The sequence below is a fragment of the Physeter macrocephalus genome, chromosome 15, assembly GCF_002837175.3.
Source record: "Physeter macrocephalus isolate SW-GA chromosome 15, ASM283717v5, whole genome shotgun sequence".
NCBI lineage: Eukaryota > Metazoa > Chordata > Mammalia > Artiodactyla > Physeteridae > Physeter > Physeter macrocephalus.
Window position 1 is genome coordinate 13,748,616 of NC_041228.1, and position 22,861 is coordinate 13,771,476.

A 22,861-nucleotide genomic window follows, 5' to 3' on the forward strand; every position below is an offset into this window, starting at 1 on the left:
TGACCGTGGGCCAGGCGTGACTGTGGGCCAGCTGTGGCCGTGGGCCAGCTGTGACCGTGGGCCAGGCATGACTGTGGGCCAGCTGTGACCGTTGGCCCGGCGTGACCGTGGGCCAGGCGTGACTGGGCGCCAGGCGTGACCGTGGGCCAGCTGTGACCGTGGGCCAGGCGTGACTGGGCGCCAGGCATGACTGTGGGCCAGGCATGACCGTGGGCCAGGCGTGACTGTGGGCCAGCTGTGACCGTGGGCCAGGCGTGACCGTGGGCCAGGCGTGACTGTGGGCCAGCTGTGGCCGTGGGCCAGGCGTGACCGTGGGCCAGGCGTGACTGTGGGCCAGCTGTGGCCGTGGGCCAGCTGTGACCGTGGGCCAGGCGTGACCGTGGGCCAGCTGTGACCGTGGGCCAGGCGTGACCGTGGGCCAGGCGTGACCGTGGACCAGCTGTGACTGTGGGCCAGCTGTGACCATGGGCCAGGCGTGACCGTGGGCCAGGCGTGACCGTGGGCCAGCTGTGACTGTGGGCCAGGTGTGACTGCGTCTTTGGAACCGGCTAAAAACTGGGGCTGTGAATCGGTGGTTCCCACTCGGCCCGTCTGGCGAGGGAGAGCTGCCTGCTGTCTCTGTAGTGACTGTTTTCCTTCCCCCTGTCTGTTCTCCTGCAACAACTACAACGGCTCCCCATGATTGGGCGCCCAGTGCCAGGCTCTCTCAGCCGCTGTGACGGTGATTCCCCCGGGAGCTGGTAGGATGCACTTAGAAGAGCTTTTTGCCCGTGACTGGAGTCCTACGTCGTGGGCTCACCCACACTTGTTAGTGTGCTGATGTGCTGCCTGCCAGTCACACTTCCTGAGCATAGACTGTGCTCCCGGCACTGAGGCTTGGGGGTAGGTCCCACGCCCAGGGTCCCAGTCGGTGATGGAGTCAGGAGGGGAGCCCAGGCATTCTGTCTCTAGGTCCCACATGGGGTCTGAACTTCTGGGGCTGTGCCCGGTGGTCTTCCTGGAGAGACCCTGGGATCCCACCTCCGCAGGCCAGCGCGAGCTGCCAGCACGCAAGCCAGCTGAGGCAGGAGCCCTCTTTTTCTGGCTTACAGCTGGCGCTCAGTGCTACCGCGTGTCTGGCTCCTAGAGGCTGGGAGTGCACGTGGGCCCGAGAGGAGAGACATGTGAATTCTCTGAAACGCACAGACACCGAGTCCTATGGGTCCCGGATGGGCACAGCACGTGGCTCTGAGCTGGCTGCCCCCTGCCCAGGTGCCTTTCCCGGGCCTCGGTTCCTGCAGCGCAGGGCCCCGGCCCCACGCCCCCGAGCCCCCGCACCCCCACCGGCTACCCAGGGCCCACTGGCCCTCGCGCCGCTCCCCGCAGCCCTCCCTCCTCGGCCTCCCGGCTCCCGCCGTGGCTTCAGCCCAACCAGCCCACCACGGCCTCCTTTTGTTCTCTCATCTCAGTTTCAGGCAGACCCGGCCAGCCCGGCCCCCCAGCTCGCTTTGCCCACCCCGTCGAAGCCTGGATGGGCAGCCAACGGAGTTGGCCAAGCGCACACAGCCCGGGGCTGGTGCCAGGGCCCAGGCAGCCCCTTCCCCCGAGCTGGCTCCCTGGGTCTGGCTGTTCTGAGGCCCGCATACACGGGAACAAGAAACGCCCGGATGTTCTCCTGGGCTGGCAGGGACGTTCATCCGGGGCTGCCGGATGGGCTCTTCCCGGAGCCCAGAGCCCTTTCTCAGGCCGCACCGCCCCCGCCCAGAAGTGAGGCCCTCAGTCTAACCCGCGGCCTCTGGTGCCCCCAGAAGACTGTGCAGCAGGAGCAGCCGGGCTGGGTTCTGAGCTCTCTAAGGAAAGGCAGGATGGGGTGGGGGGTAGAGCACAGGCCTTGGCTCCAGACCACCTGTGTTGAGCCCCTCACTGTGCCATCACCAGCTGTGGGGCTTACCTGCCGCTGCCTCAGTTTCCCCTCTGTAAGCAGGGAGAACAGAGCACCTAGTTCACAGACGTCCAGTGAGGAGGAAAGAAGTGCTGTCGATTAGCCCATCGTGTCTGATAAATAGTCGCTGGAGCATGGTATCATTATGTGGTGATCGTCGCTGTGGTTGTTGAGAGCATCTGAGCCCCAGGAAGGGCAGGAGACTGTGCACAAGCCCAGCTTGGCCTCCAGAGGCCTGGCCTCATCCCCGGTGCCACCGGGTCCTGTTATTCCACGTGAGAATGAGGGGTCATCTGTTCTTATTTTGTAATTTTAAAAGCAATACCTGGTTCCTGTAAAATTTAGGAGATTCAGATTAGCAAAAGGAAAAACTAAAAACCACTTGTAGTTCTGTTACCCAGGTAGGTGCAGACACGTGTACACACACGTACGCATGCACGTACTTAGACATGTTGTGAGGGACTGAATGTTCGTGTCCCCCTCAAATTCATAGGTTGAAGCCCTAACCCCCAGTGGGATGGCATTTGGAGGCGGGGCCTTTGGGAGGTGATGAGGGTTAGATGAGGTCATAAGGATGGAGCCCTCATGATGTGATTAGTGCCCTTATAAAAAGAGAAAGAGAGATTGATCTCTCTCTCCTTGAGAGCACAGGGGAAAGGCTATGTGAGGACGCAGGGAGAGGGTGGCTGACTGCAATCCAGGAAGTGGGTTTCATCGGGAATTGAATTGGCTGGCACCTTGATCTTGGACTTCCCAGCCTCTACAGCTGTGAGGAATCAATTCTGTTATTTAGAATTGATTACCAAGCCACCCAGTCTGTGGCATCTTATTATAAAGCATTTGAAGCAGGCTAAGACACATACATACCGGAATAGTCAGTTTTATAAGATATATGTAATAGTTCACAGACACACATATATTCTTGCATATACATATATTTGGAAAAGTAAAGTACTTGTCACCAGCTTTTGCCATTTAGCATACGGTGAACACTTTTCCTGTTATGAAATGTTTCTACAGGACTATATTTGAAGGCCGTGTGGCCTGTCGTAATACAGACGTGCCATACCCATTTCACAGATGAGCAAGTTGACCCACTGAGAAGCAACAAAAGTCCCTCAAGATTACCCAGCTGCTTGGAGCACAGCTGACACCCAGACACTTGGGCAGGTCTTTGTGGTTGCCCAGGACAGAGTTAGCAAGAATCTAAGCTCCATAAGTACAGGGACTGTGTCTGTCTCATTCACCAGTGTCTCCCCAGCACCTGCCATGTAGTGGGCCTCAGTGGTTATTGACTGAATGAATAAAGTCCACTTCCTTTATTTATTTATTTATTTGGCTGCTTTGGCTCTTCATTGCTGTGTGTGGGCTTTCTCTAGTAGTGGCTCGTGGGCTCTAGAGCGCAGGCTCAGTAGGTGTGGCGCACCGGCTTAGTTGCTCCGTGGCATGTGGGATCTTCCTGGAGCGGGGCTTGAACCCATGTCCCCTGCATTGGCAGGCGGATTCTTAACCACTGCGCCACCGGGACGTCCTCCACTTCCTTTTTGATGCCGTTTCTTGCATTCAACCTGTCTTTCTACGTGGCCCCCTCACTGGCTTTTGTACTCCTTAGGCCAGGCCCATGTCCAAGGCCAGGCCTGGAGCAGGTACTCAGTAATGGATATTGGATTGTGGAAGCAGGGATCTCTCCACTCTGGATTTGAGGCAGTGCCCTCGCCACGAAGCTATTCTGACCTCTTTCATCACATGCAGAGGTCAAGTTCCCTGGACCTATCGAGTTGCCCGTGATCTTCCTATCATCATTGGTCCAGAGGCAACTTGGACCTCAGCCCCTGCCCATACCACCTGGGGTTGGCACACCTGGGCTGTTCTGGAACAGACCTCAAGGCTGGGGGTTAAGTCACACCTGGAGCGGTTGTGAGACCAGACACCTCCTTTTTGTGAATCTCCCAGGCTGCGTGGCGGGTGGCTGGTAGCTGGCAGGGGCGGGCCCCTTGGCACTGCCGTGCTCTCTCGTATCTGCTGCCGGCGGGGCTTTTGTTGCCCTCAGGGGCTGCCTGACCAGCTGAGTGCATTGTAGAAGACAAAAGCTGCAAAAAACAGCGCAAATACCATGAAAACACCCAGGAACTGCCAGGGAGCTTATCACCCTGTTTCCTGGTTTTTGTTATGGGGGTGGGAAGGCGTGGGGGAGTGTTTCTGGGCCTCTTCATGGCCTGCACCTTGCACAGGCGTGATACAGCATTAACCTCAAAGCTAGCAACCCCTCCCCTGCTCTGTGCTACAGCTTTCTCATATGTAAAATGGGTTTAATGAGACCAAATGCAGCATTCTTGTGAGGATTAGGGGCTGGGAGGAAAGAAGCTGCAGGACAGAAAAGCAGTGACTTCTTCTTCCAAGGGGTGTGGCAAGACACTGGTTTCCCACAAAGTTCCCCTGCCCCTGCCCCAGAGGCTAGAACCTAGCAGAGGGTTCCTCTTGTAACCCTGGGAGCCTTCAGAAGAGGAGCTCCTGAAATGTCAGTGTAATAGGGAAATGAGGCCCTTCGGCCATTGATTAGCCGCAGCATGCAGGCTGGGGCCTCACCAGTTACATTTCCAGCCTCAAGGATGGAAACTGAGTCGGGGCTCTGGCTTTGAAAATAGCCTCTAAGTAATCAGTTCCTCATGGTAGGGTTGGAGCTTTTTCCTCCTCCTCCTCTGCCCCGCTTCACCCATGGCAGAGCCCCAATGAGTAAAAAATGCCAAATTCGGTCTTCGACCTCAATCCTGGAGGCTGTTCCCTAAGGAGCACTGTTCTGCACTCGCTTGCCTTGGGCGCCTCTCCACGCTTGTGCCTGCCGTCCCAGGCCAAGGAGACCGGCTGCGGGTGATGGCTGGGTGGTCGGATTTGGAAGGCTGGGCAGCCATCTGCCTTGCAGGCCCACCTCCCCGCCTCTGCTGAGCGACGAGCTTGACCTTGGTATCGTCTGCAGTGCTTTTGCCCTGACTTAGGCCTGATAAAAGCAAAGCGCAGAGCCTTGAACAGGGGCGATAGAAACAAGAGACACTGCCCCCTCCTCTCTGTACCTACTCTGTGCCAAACATCAACCCAGGTATTTATTTACTTTTCCCAGTGAACTAAAGGCTTATAAAGAGGATGCCCTTTCCTCTGCCAAAATGAGCATTCTCTTCCTCCTGGAAAACTCCTATTCATCCTTCTACACCTGGCCGCAGGCCCCCTCCTCCATGAGGCTTTCCTGTCCCCTCTCCACTTTGGACCACCAGACTTCTAGGGCTTTGTTCTAACCCAGGTGGCACTACCAGCACTGTTCTGGTTTATCACTGTGTGTGTCGACCCAGCCCTTTGAAGGGAGCAACGGTGACTCTTTCATTTATCTCAGCGTCCCCAGTGCCACAGCGCTGAGCACGTGAGGAGTAGACTTCTGTGTGCACAGTGGGCTGTGTGAGCGGGGGCGACACCCTCACCCAGTTCAGCAAGGGCTTGGGCTTCAGACCGCTCGGCTCTGGCTTGGAGGCTGGGTCGCCTGACTGTCACGCCCAGCGCTGTCTGCAGACAAAGCCTGTGGCTCCGTGCATGCAATCCAACCCTCATTCTTGGCAAATGTGTGTCCGAGTGGAGAGAGCCCAGCCTTAGAATTTGATAGACTTCTTCCTCTGCCTTTTCTCAGCTGGTGATTTCGAGTAAGTTCCTTCTGCCCTGTACCTCTGTTTCTCCACCTGTAAAATGAACGTAGAAACGTTTATTTTGCCCGGTGTGTTTGTTGACTGGAATAGAGATGATGTCTGTGGAGCCCTGGTGTGAGCAGTAACTATTATTGTGATCATCTGGTCTCTGAAAAGGAGCCGTTCTTAGTATCTCTTGGGGGCGGGGAGACAACAAAAGCATTTGTGGCAAGGATACAGTATGCGAGGCTTCTCTGGTTTTGTTACCTCTCTTACGGGAAAAGTGCCTTCATCAGGACACAGCAGTAAGCCCGCTGGCTACTCCAGCCCTCCCTAGATTCCCAGGAAGTCGGCAGGAAAAGAGCCACCTGCCGCTTGCTGGCCTGCTGTTTCTGCAGCAGTAGCTGTGGGAACACACAGGGGCGGGGGAACAAACACGCTACGCGCTGGGGATTTCCATCCTCCAGCCGGCAAGGTGCCGACGCCTTGCTCTTTGTCAGTGTTCCCAGGAGATGCGTTTCTGCTAGTTGAACCTTCTCCCACTTGCACTTGTGGGGACTCAGGCATGCTGTGGGATCTTTAGGATTGTGTTCCTTCCCTGGGCCCTCCTTTTCTTCTTCCCCGCCTTCCGTCCTTCTGTGTTTACTGGGCACTTACTATATGGCAGGCACCGTGCTATATGCTAGGAACCTGATGATGAATGATACATAGTGCAGGAGAAAGACGAGTCAACACACGTGGTTGGCTCAGTAACAGCACCCCAAAGGTATCCCCATCCTAGCTCCCCCCACCCCCCGCCAGGTGACTGTCACCTTCCATGGCAAAAGGGACTTGGCGATGGGGTTAAGGATCTTGAGATGGGAAGACTATCCTGGATGATCCAGGTGGACCCAGTGTCAGCACAAGCAACTTTATAAGAGGGGGACTTGACCACACAAGAGGAGAAGGCGTTGTGACCACGGAAGCAGGTATTGGGGTGATGCTGCCAGGAGCCAAGGAACGCCCGCAGCCTGTAGAACTGGAAGGGGGACCGTATTTTCCTTTGGAGCCTCCGGGAGGAACCAGGCCTGCTGACACCTTGATTTTAGCACTTGAAGGCTTATTTTGGACTTCTGACCTTCAGAACTGTAAGAGGATAAACTTGTGCTCTTTTCAGCCATGACGTATGTGGTAATTTGTTATGGCAGCAAAAGGGAAGTAATAGGTGCTGTTGCCATATTATGGGATGAGCTGATGGCTGTTAACACTGCTGTTCTCTGGTGACAGAGGAGCCTGTGTGGCTCAGTGATTCATTAGGAGCAAGAGCCCTGGAGTCCCAAAGCCTTGGTTCAAGCTCATTTCCACCTTTTATTGATGGAGGGGCTTTGGGGCATGTTACTTCTCAAAGCTTCTCATCTGTAAAATGAGGATAATAATTTCCACCTATGTGAAGGTTGAAGGGCACAAAGCACACACAGCTCCAGGCCTGGAAGGCAGTAGGTGCTCTCAGCACTTTGGCCCCTGCCCCTCGCCTCCCTCTTCATTAGCAGGATGGGGCTGGAGAGGCACTCAGCAAGGTGCCTATGTGTAGGGCAACGGCTGGACAGGTTTCCTGGGCGGAGCCTTTTTCTTTCTAATGTTGAATTACAGCGGGCTTACAGTATTATATTAGTTTCAGGTGTACGGCAAGGTAATTCAATATGTTTATAGAATATTCTCCATTCAAAGTTATTATAAAATATTGACCGTATTCCCTGTGCTGTACATTACATCCTTGTAACTTATTTATTTTATACCTAGTCGTTTGTACCTCTTCATCCCCTTGACCTATTTTGCCCCTCCTTCCACCCCTCTCCCCGCTGGTAACCTTTTGATGGAGGATCATAGGTATTCAGAAGTTGCTGATTTCTTTGGAACAGTCACTTGCTCCTGACCTTCCCGGAGTACTGCAGTTCACAGCAATCCCCGCTTTTCCTCTTAAGCGACTCTTGAAGAGACATAAGTTCTTTTATTGAGTAAACGTGTGTCTCGCCCCTGCCACGTGCCAGTCATTGTAGGGCATCCAGGCATCCTGGGTTCCGGCTCCTTCTCGGAGACATTTGGCTTTGCTGCTGCTCTTGTTGGTTTGTCAGTTGCAGACCCACTGTTGGGATTCTCACTTGATGATAGGCGGCCTGGGCCCCTTTCTTCCTGGCCAGTCAGCCGCTGCCATCACCAGTGGTGCAGAGGCTGGGGAGACCCCAGATAGTGGGAGGAGCTAAGACTGCTTAGAACCAGGCACTTCTGGGGGCTGACACTGTGCTGGGCACCTTGTGCCCCTGCGGTGGCCACATCCCTGGGAGGGTGGAGCCATCATGCCCACTTTACACACTGTTCTCCCATCTGTCTGTTGGTCTCTTACTGGGTCATGCCATTCTCTCCTTTAATCTCGCACATGTATTTGGAGATGAGGAATCATTCTCACTGCTTTGCACTTGGGGAAACAGAGGAACAGAGAGACTGACTTGCTCATGGTGACAGAGCAAGTAAGAGGTGATCCCAGATGTGATTTTGGAGTTCATGCTTTTTTGTTTCATACTAGATTTGGGGGGAGGGTTGCTTTGGTTTGCTGTAGTGTATTTTTCCCTCCTCCTGGGAGCACACTTGCCTTTGGTGTTGCGTTGCTGTCACAGTCTGTTGGCATTCCTGAGGCCACATCAGCAGAAGGGTTGGAGAGTGAAGGGCCAGCCTGGAAGCATCCGGGCTGTAAGATGAGTCTGTCCAGAGGGTAGACTTGGATGCATTTTTAGCGTAAATACCAACTGGGCCAGTCGCGCCCTCGGACAGAGGGAGCCCCTGCCATCCCCGATTCTCTGCCCCATCCCAGCAGCCCGGCTCTGCACCATGTGCTTCACAGGATGCTGCCTGCGAGGTGACAAAAGGCAGCGCCCCTGTTCACACTGGGAAGGGAGGTCAGGGTTGCAGTGAGGTTCTGCTGGCTGGTGGAAGAGGGATGCCGTCGGCTCAAGAATGAGAAGGCGCCACGCTTCTCACTGAACATCCACTCTCTCCGAGGCTGTTCCAGGCGCTTCCTGACAGATCATCCCATGAAGCCCCACCTCTTCTTCACTCCTGTTTCTCAGACGAGGCGACCCTGAGTCTGGAACGTAAAGTATGTGCCTGAGCATTTACCCCACTAAAGGGCAGGGGAGCAGCATTCAAGCCTGTCCTCTTCACTGCCCTCTGCCACCTCCTGTGAGCAGCTTGCCGAGGTTATGAGAAGCGGTTCAGATGCTGACAGGAAAACGGAAGAAATGCGAGGTACAGTGGACCTTGCCTATTTACACTAATTAAATGAGGAAACAATTTAAACACCACCATCCACTGCTGTAATGAGGCCGGAGGACAGCAGGTACACGTACGTGCTGCCCTGGAAACTGGTAGAATGCCGGGAGTGGGTTTTTTGTTAGCAGAGTATGCAGAAATGGTCTTGATAGTGTCTGTGTATTTTCAGTCCATTACCTCATTTCTCAGTTTTATCCTAAGGGGATAATCCAGAGGAAGAAGACAAAAAAAAAAAAAAAAAAAAAAAAAAAAAAAAAAACCAAAAAAAAAACTATTTTGTGAAAATGTCTATTAAATCATGATTTTTTTTTTTTACTTTGGATTATAGAAAATTTCAACCATTCAGGAAAGTAGAGAGACTAGTATAATGAGCACCCATTTACCCGTTGACTAGTTTTAACAGTTACAAACATTTGCTTTATTTACTTCTTTGTTTTCTAACCTATTTTCAAGTAAATTACAGACATCATGACATTTCACTTCCAGATATTTCCAGGTAACTTCAGTTAGGATAATAAAAAGTTGAAACCAAACTTGATTCAATGGAGAATGGTTAAATAAACTATGAGTACCCACCTAGTATAATATTATGAGATCCTTAAAATGATCATTTTTGAAGTTCTCATTACCAGCTGTCTTAGAACTCTATACTTTCCCTTTATTTGACTTACCATAATTTCTAATAATTGAATTGCCTGGTTATTGAATTAGCGTCTCTCTCCGCTGCTCGTTTGATGGGGACGGTGCCCATCTTTGCTCACCATTTGGTCTTGACTGTCCAGCACGGTGCCTGGCTTATAGCAGGTGCAAAATAAAATTGGTTGAATAAATGCCAAATGAACATCTTTAGATGCTGGAAATAACAGGCTGGGTGACGCAAGCAAAGCACATCATCTCGTATGAACACGATGTGAAAATGAAAATGCATGTGCATACAGATGACGACCAGAAGGCCGCTACGGGAATTTCATGTGTTTGTGCTAGCCTGATGGGGGGTGTGGGTGAGGTTTGTTCCTCCTGCTTTCTCTCCTCCGTGTTGTGGTCCTGCGGTCATAACAGCGCTGGAGCCCCTCCCCGCCATCGCGGAGGCGGCCGCCGTCACGCGTCCCGCTTGCTTAGCGAAGTCCAGGAGAAAAGGAACATCCGCACGGAGTGGGGAGACTTGGTTTTGAAGCTGTCACTCTCTTTTACCCCCTGCGGAACACTGAGCAATCTCTGAACCTCTCAGAGCTTAGTTCCTCCAAGATGAAAATGTGATCATGGTACCTGCCCCTCTGCATTTCTATAATTGAATGAGATAAGAAACGGCTCATGGAGGGGAAAACACACTGTAATGTGTTCCTGGGCTAGCTGTTCCCCATCCTTCTCCACCATGACATCTCGGCCCCGGTCCTCAGAGAAGCCCTGCAACCGTCCTGATGCCCCCAGGACGGAGAATGAATGAGAGGCTCCACGGAGATGCACAGTGCATCTTAGGTTCTTAGGTGTCCATCTGAAAATCCCCGCTGATGGTGAACGGGGAGGTGATGGCTAACTAACTCGGAGTGCTGCCACTGTGCCCAGCCATCTTGCTAACTGATTGGTCTATCAGTCATCCGACGGTATTTACTGAGTGCTTACTGCATATGGATTGCGTATTCATTAGCCCTCAGTGGCTGCAGACCCCACCCAGCCTCTGGATTTTCAGTTGGCACTAGAGTCTCTGGCGCGTCTTGCGCTTAGGCTGGTGAGGGAGAGTCAGGGCGGTTCATCCAGGGAATGAGGGACAGCCTCATGACTTTTTTTTTTTTAAAATAAATTTATTTATTTATTTATTTATGGCTGTGTTGGGTCTTCGTTGCTGCGCACGGGCTTTCTCTAGTTGTGGCTCGCGGGCTCTAGAGCGCAGGCTCAGTAGTTGTGGCGCACGGGCTTAGTCGCTCCGCGGCATGTGGGATCTTCCCGGACCAGGGCTCGAAGCCGTGTCCCCTGCGCTGGCAGGCGGATCCTTAACCACTGCGCCACCAGGGAAGTCCCAGCCTCATGACTTTTAAGAAGAGCTTTTTTGTCCAGGGACCCTGGCTGACTCTTCCCTTCTTCCAAAGGATCCTGTCAGGGTGTTAGAGCCTGGATGAGTTTCCCAGAGCTGCCATGCACAACAGAAATGTATTCCTTCACAGTTCTGGAGTCCAGAATTCCAAACTCAAGGTGTTGGCAAGGTTGTGCTTCCTCTGAAACCCGCAGGGTAAGGACACTTCCTTGTGTCTTCCTAGTCTCTGGTGTCACTAGCAATCCTTCGGGTTCTTGGCTTGTGGCTACCTCACTCCAGCTCTGCCTCCATCCTCACGTGGACTTCTCTGTGTGTGTCTGTGAGTCTCTGCATCTCTCTCCTTATAAGGACCCCGGTCATTGAGTTTAGGGCACCCTAATCCAGTATGGCCTCATCTTAACTTGATTGCATCTGCAAAGACCCTGTTTCAAAATAAAATCACATTTACAGGTTAGGATTTCAATGTATCTCTTTGGGGGATACAGTTCAACCCATAACAGAGCCCAAAGCAAGACGAGTTCCTCCAACTCTTCCTGACCACCAGCACAGCTCGCCCGAGGACCGCCTCTGGCACACACAGACGGATGACTTATTTATTTTTATTTTTATTTTTTTTGGCCGCGTTGGGTCTTCGTTGCTGCGCGCGGGCTTTCTCTAGTTGCGGCGAGCCCTGGGGGCTACTCTTCGTCGTGGTACACGGGTTTCTCATTGCGGTGGCTTCCTTTGTTGCGGAACATGGGCTCTAGGCACGCGGGCTTCAGTAGTCGTGGCACACGGGCTCAGTAGTTGTGGCTCCCAGGCTGTAGAGCGCGGGCTCTGCAGTTGTGGCGCACGGGCTTAGCTGCTCCGCGGCATGTGGGATCTTCCCGGGCCAGGGCTCGAACCCGTGTCCCCTGCGTTGGCAGGCGGATTCTTAACCACTGCGCCAGCAGGGAAGTCCCCGGATGACTTATTTTTCACGTGGGACTGGACAGCACCCTTCCCATTCACTATCCCTTTCGATTCCACAACAGTCCCATCGTGCATCCATTCAGACGTGCAGAAAATACTCCTCGGGGGCCTGCGGTGCCCAGCCCTGGAATACAAGGGTGTGAAAGACCGCTGTAACCCTTGCCCTCAGGGATCTTAAAGTCTCTAATGCAGTAAAGAGACGGGAACATGGGAATAAACAGTTCAAATAACTGCAACTTCTGATGAGAAAGTAGAGTGCTGGGGAAGAGAGCCCTGGGCTCAGCGGCCCGGCAGAGATGGCCACGTGAGGGCACCTCCTGAGCGCCTGGGGACAAGGAGGCAAGGCTTCTCCCCTGAGCAGGAAGGCATCCGCAGAGACCTTGCAGGGGAGAGGGGCAGCAAGAGGCCCAGGGCTGGAGGAGGGCGGGGCGAAGCGGGGAGGGGCTGCATTCGTTCGTGGAGGAGGGAAGGGCCAGACCACCTGCAATGAGAGGAGGTCACCTTTTTTTTTTTTTTGCCGTCCGCGAGCCTCTCACTGTTGCGGCCCCTCCCGTTGCGGAGCACAGGCTCCGGACGCGCAGGCTCAGCGGCCATGGCTCACGGGCCCAGCCGCTCCGCGGCACGTGGGATCTTCCCGGACCGGGGCGCGAACCCGCGTTTCCTACATCGGCAGGCGGACTCTCAACCACTGCGCCACCAGGGAAGCCCGGAGTTCACCTTTTATTGCAATGATTGCTGGGTGTTCATGAGAGACTTTACAGCTAAATCTGGAATTAAGTGCACTCTTCCCTGACTGCCTTTAGAGTCCAGTGTTTCCCAGCCTCCGCACTGTTTTGGGATTGGGGCTGGATGGTACTCAGTTGTTTGGTGGGGGTCGGGGGGGCTCCTCCCCAACATAGGATGTTTAGCAGCATCCCTGGCCTCTACTCACTGGAGGCAAGTAGCATCCGCTCCCCAGTCATAACCATCAAAAATGCCTCCAGACATTGGCAGATGTTCCCTGGGGGCCAGCGGGGTGGGGAGCAAAATCACCCTCTTTTAAAAACCACTTCTATGAGTAAGTCAGAAAGAGAAAATCAAATCCCGTATGCTAACACATATATATAGAATCTAAAAATTTAAAGAAAAAATGGTTCTGAAGAACCTAGGGGCAGGACAGGAATAAAGACGCAGATGTAGAGAATGGACTTCAGGACATGAGGAGGGGGAAGGGTAAGCTGGGACGAAGTGAAAGAGTGGCATAGACATATATACACTACCAAATGTAAAATAGTTAGTGGGAAGCAGCCGCATAGCACAGGGAGATCAGCTCGGTGCTTTGTGATCACCTAGAGGGGTGGGATAAGGAGGGTGGGAGGGAGATGCAAGAGGGAGGAGATATGGGGATATATGTATACGTATAGCTGATTCACTTTGTGATACAGCAGAAACGAACACAACAGTGTAAAGCAATTACACTCCAATAAAGATGTTAGAAAAAAAAAAAAAAAAAAGAAAAGAAAAGAGCCACTTCTTTGGACTGGCGAGTCCCAACATTTGCAACTCCAGACATCCCTGTTACTGGTTCTGCCTCCCTGCGAGGGAGTTTTTCAACTAAACGCATTTTGTTAAGTGTTCATTTCCCCGCGGTCTTACTTAAGAATATCAGCCAGTTGGCGTTTCTGATCTGTGTCACCAGACTGAGTTGATCTCATTCTGCTCGGTATCCAGCAAGGAAGCTTGGTATTTGGGGGCCTTAGTGTGCAGTCTCTGGTAGACATTTTAACCAGTTGAGAAATAGCTTGACCCCGGCTCCCCACCCTTCCCAGCCAGGGAGGAATCCTGAGACCCAGCTGTAGTCACTGGTCTAAACTTCCATTTCGCTGTTTGAAATCAAGGATTTGGATCCATGTCCATGGAAGGTTTCCTCTGAGCTCCAGGTTTCTCCAGGAGTCTCCTTCCTGTCTTCTCCCCACGCGGCCTAGAGCAGCGTTACTGTTCAGCACTTACTTATTCAGCGCTTTCCACGCACCCTGCGTTTCCCTGGGCGCAAGGGTGCTGCCGGGAAGGCCTGCGGTCACGTGGGGTGTGCGGATGACAAACAGGAGGCTGAGAGAGAAATCAGAGAATTACCGGTGGCGGCACGTACTTTAATGGGCTCAAGGGTGGTGGTCTCTGGAATTACAGGACCCTGTTAGTAATGAAGACACCCTCTCACCAGCCCTGAGCCCCTGCTTAGTCCTGGCTCAGTCCCTTTCAGGATCATTCCATGTATTCATACACAGTTCCCATTAGTTGACCGTCGGGGGCAAACTCCCTTATTGCTGAGAGGAGCAAGCTCTGGAGCAAGCTGTGTCCTGCTCATTGAGAGCCATCTCTGTGAAGTGGTGAGAGCTGGTCTCCCTCGGCCGCAGTGGGACGAGACCCCACAGGGACCTTGAACCTGCCCTGGGTGACGAAACGCCCTGCTGAGGAGCTGGGCAGGTGCTGGGAGGTCCGCTTAATGTTCTGCAGGATGAAGGATGGCAGTTGCTCTCTCCCTCCCTTTACCTGGCCACCACCTAATTCTTCTTTTACAACACAGTTCAGAGAATAATCCACACCAGCTGCCTTAGGGAGTCTTTCAAAGATGCACAACCCGGTCTGTACCCTCCTCTATTTTAGTTAATACCCTTCAGCTCCCCCTGTCCCCCAGCATTGTCCTCAGGTTAATGCTCTAATGTCTTCATGGTCATTACTTGGCTTATAAGGCACCAGTGGGCGCTGGCTGGGCTTCAGGAAGTGCCCCGTCTGGGAACTGAGAGGTGGGCGTTCCCCCCACCCCCCGGGGAGAAATGTGGTCCAGCCACAAAGAGCAGGGAAGACTCAGAGATGGAATAATTCAGAGAGGGTCTTGGTAGGGATGTTGGCTGCTTCTCTGCTGAAATGGGGCCATTGGAGGCTTCAAAGCGGATCTGACTTGTGTTTTAACTGGATCATTCTAGCTGCTGTGCTGGAAATGGTCTGCAAGTGGCAAAGGTGGAAGCAGACGGACCAGTTAGGAGGCTACTGCAGAAATCCAGGGCAGGGATGACGGTGGCCTAGCCACGTGGTTGCAGAGGCGATTGTGAGAAGTGATCAGATATAAATATATCACAAAGGTAGAATTTGCTGGTGGATTGGATTGCAGGGTATCAGAAAAAGGGTGATCCCAAGATTTCACCTTGAGCAAGTAGAGACTGAAGTTTCCATTTATTCTTATGGGGGATCAGTGGAGACGTGTGGGGGGTAGGGGTAGAATCATGACGTTTGAGGTGTTACTCAGGCACTGTTAGACGTGCAAGTGGAGATATTCAGGAAGCAGCTGGCTGTATGAATCTGCCGTGTGAAGGCTAATTTCGTATGTCAGCTTGGCTAGGTATCCAGACATTTGGTCAAACACCAGTTTAGATATGACTGTGAAGGTATTTTTGGATGGGATTAACATTTACATCAGTAGACTCTGAGGGAAGCGGATTATCTTCCATGATGTGGGTGGGCCTCGTCCAATCAGTTGATGGCCTCAAGGGAAAAAAGACTGAAGGCCCCCAAGGAAGTGGGAATTCGGCCTCCAGAAAGCCTTCAGACTTGAGCTGCAGCATCACTTCTTCCCCGGGTCTCCATCCTGCTGGCCCATCCTGCAGATTTTGGATTTGCCAGCCTCTACAACAAATGTGTGAGCCAATTCCTTAAAATTCTCTCTCTCTCTCTCTCTCTCTCCCCTATTATTTCTTTGTCTGTTTCTTTGGAAAGCCCTGACTAGGACATGGAGTAAAAGGATAAGTATTTAGGTACCTATCTGGGAGTCAGTCATGTTACTTAAGCCTTGAGACTGGCCGTGAACACCTAGAGGGCACATGTGGACAGAGAGGATTGGTCCACTGGGCTATCCATCCCAAGTGGCGAGATTCAGAAACTGTATGTGTATGTAATATTTACTGAGCACTTACTATGTGCCGGCCATCCTCCATCACTGGATGCTGCCTCTTCTTAAAACCAGACCCATCTATCTCCTTATTTGTTCTGGAAGGTTGGGAAATGGTCCCAGTGGAGCCACTTACTTATTTGACTGATGTTTCGCAATTCCTGTGTCTCAGCTCCTCCACAGTTCTGGATGGCAGAGTGCAATCAGCTGTTCCTTCTCCTGTGTCTGAAACGGATTATTCCAGCATCTTCCTCCCAGCCCATCTTCAGTTCCCCTAACCTCCAGCCTCTTGAAGCCATTTAGTGTCTCTTGATACCCAGTAATCCCATTTATTAAAACCCGTGGAGCTTCTTCTCTGGCAACTGTTGGTAAAAATAGTTCTGCAGCCTCAAGGAACAGCGTTATTTGAACTTGGTGACTTAAAAAACCTTTGGGGTGAATAATGAAAAGTGCAGGACTATGGGGATGAATTTCCCTTGCCCTCTTTGTTCCTTGTTTTTTTGGGCGTGAGGCAGAAAGTTTAACCTATATTTTCCAAGAACTGTGTAGGTGGGTTGCTGGGGACAATTGATTTTTAGGGAAGTATTGTTCCTCTGGATGTGGAAACCATGAAGCAAAGAATAACGTTAAGCAAGAGGCGTCCCGATGATCAGGTCTGGGCTAACTATGGTGCCGTGTGCTTGGATTTTGCTCTGGACTCAAGGTGACGCCGTGATCCTTGTTCTAGCCAGATGTCAAATGGATTGTCTACTTTCTAAGGCTGTGACTGGTTCTAAATGAGAAGAGGTGCAGCATGGCAGGTAGAAGTAGAAGGGACACAGGCCTTTGTGTAAGGAATACTGAGGTCTAGTTCCCATCCCACCCCTGGCTTGCTGTGTGACCTTGGGCAAGTTTTCTCACCTTTCTGAGCAGTGGCATCTTCATCTGGGTTGAGTTTGGGCCTGGTCTTCTCTGAGCGATGGGGCTCCAGCCAGTGGGAGCATACATACCTTGAATAAAGGACCACCCTGCCCTCAGCATCCAACCAGCTGTTGTCTTGTGTGGGACCAGGGCTGTTGGACCTTGTAATGAAATTGCCTGAATTTTTAGATGTAGGCAGTTAGTTGAGAAATATTTTAAACGTCCTGTGGGTGGAACCTGTAGCCAGAAAGAGCCCGTAGGTTTTCAGTTTGCAGCTCCATGCAAAGGCGCTGTTCTCTGTGGGTTATCAGGGGCTGGGGCCCAGGAGAGGAGGGCTGCTCATTTCATTCGTTTTGCCTTCAAGGAACCGGGGGACCAAAGCCAGACTAGAAACGGGGTCATAAGATCACTGTTGCCTAGAGGCCTAGAGGGAAGGTGTGGCCTTCCTTGCCTCATGGGTGGAAATGTCCGCTGAGGCAGTGGACCCGGTCAGCTGATCTCCTTGGGATTTAACCCCAGATCTAGCCACCAGCCTTGTCTCTGGTTCCATGGACTCTATGACATTCAGATCTAGAGGGAATCACCTATTTCAAGGTATTCGTTTTTCACTCAGCAATATATCTTGTAGCTTTTCTCTGTGTGTCCACATACCTCACTCTTTTTTAACTGCTGCATAGTATTCCATGGTTTTTTCAACTATTCCATATTAATGGACATTTTGCTTTTATCTGTTTCCCCTTTTATTTCTACCTCCCCTGATGTCGTGCCATAGAATTTTTTTTGCTCACCCTCCACTGCACACCTCCTTCCTTCCTCCCCTCCCTCCCTTTCCCTTTTCTCCTTCCCTTGCATCCATCCATCTCTGGATCCACTCGCGAAACATGCTCTCCCTACAGACGCGAGGTATACGGGGCAAAATCCTGAGACCTTGCCTCTGGGAGCTCCAGTCCACTGGGAAACCAGAGAAAAAGCACATTGTGGAGACTTGCTGGAAGCAGGTTCTTCAACAGTCTTTACAAAGGAGCTCTTTCTGGCCTTTTGGAGGATGAGAATCTCCGAGGCAGGTGCCAGTCTTTCAGAGGAGGAGTCCGCCTTCGGGATGTTACCATGTCTGCTTCCTGGGACCTTGCAGAACCATCGTCGGCTGCCCGTCCTCCCCTTTTCCCCGTTGCTGGAGGCTGTGGCTTGAGCAGAAAAATCCCAGGGTTGGCTCTGGAATAATGACCCTGAGAAGGGAGAGGTGCTGTCGTGAGTTTAGATGGGTGGCTTTTGCCTTTGGTGTGGAAGCCAGCAGGACCTTGCACAAAGCTGCAAACCGGAAGTCAGCCTAAAATGGATGCAGAACCTCAGGTCTTCTTCTTTCGAGGAAATTAAGTAAAGATGAATAAAAAAGGGAGTGAAGGTGTTGTGTCTCTCAGAGACAGACAGAGAGGACAGGACGAAGCGCCTACAGTCACCGCTCCTTTATTTTCCAGATGGGTTTCAAATGTGTATTTTGTGCCAGGAGCTGTACTCTGCTTCCCTCTCCTTTCGTCCTCTGCTTCTTTTCTCGTAGGTGTCTTGGCGGTGATCACAGTAACGATCCACAGAGCATCACTTGCTGGCAAACGGGGTTCCAGGAATGGAAGAATTAGTGTGTGCAATTCAGAGGCCCGCAACCTACTCTGCTCTTAATCACCTGGGTCACCTGAACAAGTCATTTAAATAATGTTTCTCCGTTTTGTCCTCTGTGAAGTAGGGAAAGTATCGCCGTCTTCCTTCTGGGGATGTTGGAAAGGGTACAATGAGTCAATCCATGTGAAACACCTAACCTAACCCTGGAATGGCTACCTGGAATATAGTAAGTGCTCAATAAATATCACACACGTGCATGTACACACATACGTATCTCAAATGTCTCCTTACCTGAGAGGCCGTCCTGGCCACTCTGTATAAACAGTACCCTCCCCCCGCCGCCCCGTCTCCCTCTCCTGTTCTTCCTCTATTGGTCTCTGTAACACGTATCATATGACCATCTGACCCCCTATGTAGTTACTTGTTTATTTGTCTGTTTGTTGACTATCTTCCACCCCCGCCCCCTCTCGAACCCTGCAAATGCCAAGATTTCTGTTACTTGTATTTAATGCTTTAGTCCCTGGAACGTGGGTAGGTGCCTACTAAATATGGGTTGAACAGATGAGTCTCTATTTTAGAGTTGACCTCCAGGCCCAGACTCAGGCACAGGGGGGTAAAGTGACTTGCTCAAGATCACCCAGCTACCAGCATGTTGAAGAGTCTGGAATCATTTAAATCTAAAGGTTTAAATTCTAATTTAAACCATGAATGCCTCCCTGCCGGTAAAACAAAAAACAGAAAAACTAAGTGTAGTGCCTGCAACACAGTAAGGATTTAGTAAATGTTAACTAAAAGTAATAGGGGCCATCATTCCTGCAGCAGCTGTCCCCTGCCCCAGGACACCCCCGTTCGGCTGTACCCCAGCTTTCTGAGCAGTACTCAGGCATCAGTGGGTGCGGTCCTGAGAGGATTAGGTGGCACCCAGGCCGGTGGGCAGGTGTGGTGCCGGAATTAAAGTGAGTTCGTGCCCTTTCCCGGAGGGCTGCCCAGTCCGAGGGAGGGAACCGGCATTCTGTGGAAGACGTCGAGTTCCCGGCGTGGTGCCTATTTCCAGAGCTGGTGGGAGCTTCCCAAACGTGCCAGTGTCTCTCCTGGTTGTCCTTTCATTTGCTGTTTTCTTTCACCCGAGGCCGAGACGGGGCTTGCAGGGATCTTAAAGGGCAGGAAATTGTCTCCGTTTTCTGGACCTCGTCCCAGTTGTCCTTTGGTAGGTTTTATTGCTCCCATCTTTAAGATGAGTAAACTGAGGTTCAGGGAGCTGTAAATACTGAAGCCGGGCTTCAAACCCAGGCCTGCTGGATCCCAAATACCTCCCACCCCTGCCCCACTGCTCAGATGCTCTTAGAGTTGGATTCTGATTTGTCAGCATGTATTTTTTTTTAAGCATCCTTGAACTATTGGACATGTTTATTTTTTTTCTTAACTTTTCATTTTATATTGGAGTATAGTTGATTAACAATGTTGTGTTAGTTTCAGGTGTACAGCGAAGTGATTGTTATACATATACATGTATCTATTCTTTTTCAAATTCTTTTCCCGCTTAGGCTGTTACATAATATTGAGCAGAGTTCCCTGTGCTATACAGTAGGTCCTTGTTGGGTGTCTATTTTAAATACAGTAGTGTGTACATGTCAATTCCAAACTCCCAATCTATCCCTCCGCCTCACCCTTCCCCTCTGGTGACCATAAGTTCGTTCTGTAAGTCTGTGAGTCTGTTTCTGTTTTGTAAATAAGTTCATTTGTGTCTTTTTTTTTTTTTTTTTTTTTTAGATTCTGCATTTAAATGATATCATATGATATTTGTCTTTCTCTGTCTGTCAGCATGTATTGAGCAATAAGTTCAGGCTGGGTGCCATGCCTCATTTTTTTTTCTTGTTTCCTTGTTATGGTTTTTAAACTGTTTTCTCCAAACGAGGGGATGGTGCGTGTAAGAGGTACACGAGGGAGGATACTTTGTCTTGTTATCTTGTGATTCTTTGGATTTGAGCAGCTGTGGGGAAAGAGCCCAAGCGTTGAAGGAACACTGCCCTGAATTCAGATACGAGCCCAGCCTCTGAAGTTGCTGTGTGATCTGTGTCGAGTAATCAGCCTCTCTGAGCCTCAGTTTCCATATTTGTAAAATGGAACAAGAACTCTTACTTGGAGAGGACACTGAGGATTTGAGATATTAAATATAAAATGCCAGGATGCTTGGCACCCTGGTGCTTGGTTGGCCATCAGTAAGTTGTGGCTATTATTATTATTGTTGTTGTTGTGTTTTAGCACATGGTGTTATACTTAAATGTTACTTCTTTCTTTGCCCTATTTATCTTTGTCCCTCTTAAGGGTGCAGACCGAGCCTTATTCTTCTCGGCATCCCCGCCTTCTAACACAATTCTTGGGACGTGGTTGATGTGCGCTGGTGCGGGGCACATGGACGAGTGGATGAATGAACAAATCAAGGGGCCCATGGTTTGTCGGGACCACTCTGGCCAGCTGTTGGGGGACGTATTTCCTGGAGTCTTATCCCCTCTTGTCAGATCCAGGCTGGGACAACGGTACAGTAGTTCCATTGTTCCCAGATAGCGCTTCCTATCTTAATATCTCGTCCAGGGCAGCCCTCGGCCACACCCTGCCCTGCTGTCCTATCACCCACCCCTACTTGGACGCTGGCGGGCTCCCCCCTAGCCTGCCCCGAAGAAAGCTTCCACGGCCCCTCGTCTCCCCCACTCCCTTCAGTCACAACAGTTGTCTAAGGGGGCATTTCCTCTCTCCAGAACTTTTCACATTCCAGTGAAGACCTAGAAAATGCTAAATCAAAGTGCTTTGCATGAGCCTGACCCTTCGGAGCTCAACCTACGTCCTCCTGCCTTGCACCCCACTCTCCCTTTGTCTGATTGGTAAGTCAGGACTCATCCCTAGTCAGCCGCTGAAGAAACTGAGGCTCAGAAAGGTGGGACTGCTAGTAACACAGCTGGTTAGTGAGAGGGCCTAGGGCCGCTACTAGCTCTCCACACCTAACCAGTGCTTTTGCCACTGGTTCCCTTCCTGGTTGCATCGCTGGTGTGCGGTGCCCTTCTCTGTTTCCCGAAGAGCTTTGAGGGGCGTGTCACAACGTTAGTGACACGGGCACTCTCAAGCTGTTAGCCCAGGGTGGCCCCCCCGGCCCTGTGAGGTGTTCAGGGTCCAGGCATCGTCACACACACCCGGCCGGGGAGGAAACAGAAGCCTGGAGGGCCAAGTAGCTTCTGGAGGTGACACAGCTTGGGGTGGCGGCACTTGTCCTTCTGCCAGCGTTCCCTTTTCTGCTGAATCTGACTCATAGATCAGTTGTTCTCAAACGGGGTTTCACATTGGAATCATCTGAGGAATTTAAATGTCTTGCTGCCAGGACCCAATCCCCAGAGATTCTGACTTAGTCAGGCTTGGAGCCCAGGCATTGGGGTTATAACATCTCCCCCTGGGATGCTCGGGTGAAGCAGTGTCAACAACCACGATCTCAGATCATCTCTGTTACAGGGCTGTTGGGAAAGCTGTCAATTCTAGCAGTTCCCAAACTCTATTTCAGACCGAGTTCCAGCCCTCCGAAATCAAGCCTTGCTCGCCTTTGCTCGGATTGACGGCCGCTTGCGTTTCAGAGGAACTGGCAGTGCTGAATGAGGACGCTAGGGGAATAGGGAGATGGAGCAGTCCTAAAGATGTCATGTCTTGTGCCCCTATTGTGTCCTGGGCCCTGTGCTAAGCACCTTACGTATATTAACTCACCTACTTCACAATCCATGTACCAGCACAAAGAGACCTCTGCTGATGTTATCCCCATTTCACAGATGAGAAGACTTGCTCAAGCTGGTAGGGGCAGAGCTGGGATTTGAAGACAGAGAGCTGGCTCCAGAGGCTACTGTTTTCATCACTGTGTCTGTTGCTCTGCTCTGTGATGAACTGGTTCGCACTCGGCTGAGAATTTGCTCTCACCAGCTGATCCTTCACGGTGACGCTGAGGCCTCGATCTGATCTGTCACCCTTCTGCTCAAGAGCCCCTGTGAGCCCCCATTGCATCTGTGGGGGAAGGGCAAACCCTTAGCACAGCCTGTGAGGGATTCCCCTTTACAGTCTGACCGTTCTTTCACACTCCATGTCACACATGCTGTTAATACTGTTTGAAAAGTTCCCCACCTTTCTCTGCCTGGTGAACTGCTGCTCTTCGATACCTAGCTCAAATATCCTCTTCTCTCATCTACGAAGGAAGAGTCAGTGATGCCTTCCTCTGTTCCCAAAGGTCTTGGTCCCTCCATCCAGGACCACACGGCTCACAGCCTTTTTCTCAAGTGCCCTCCAGTGGACCATGAGTTCCTGGAGGGGTGAGTGGGGCTCTGTCTCACTCATGGTTGTTCTCCTCACTCGGCATCTACCAGTGGATGGCCAGCCTCCCACGTGTAGGATGACGTCCTTTACCTTAGGTTCCACTTTATTTCAGCCACGAAGACATATTCTTTTTTTTTTTTTTTTTTTTTTTTTTTTTTTTTTTTTTTTGCGGTACACGGGCCTCTCACTGTTGTGGCCTCTCCCGTTGGGGGGCA

General features: G+C 51.5%; 1 long non-coding RNA gene across 2 annotated transcripts in view; it reads left to right on the forward strand.

Moving 5' to 3' along the window:
* LOC102994769 (uncharacterized) overlaps window positions 1-22,861 on the forward strand; it is a 173,394-nt gene that overhangs the window by 149,594 nt on the left and 939 nt on the right. The gene's annotated exons all lie outside the window — the stretch shown is intronic.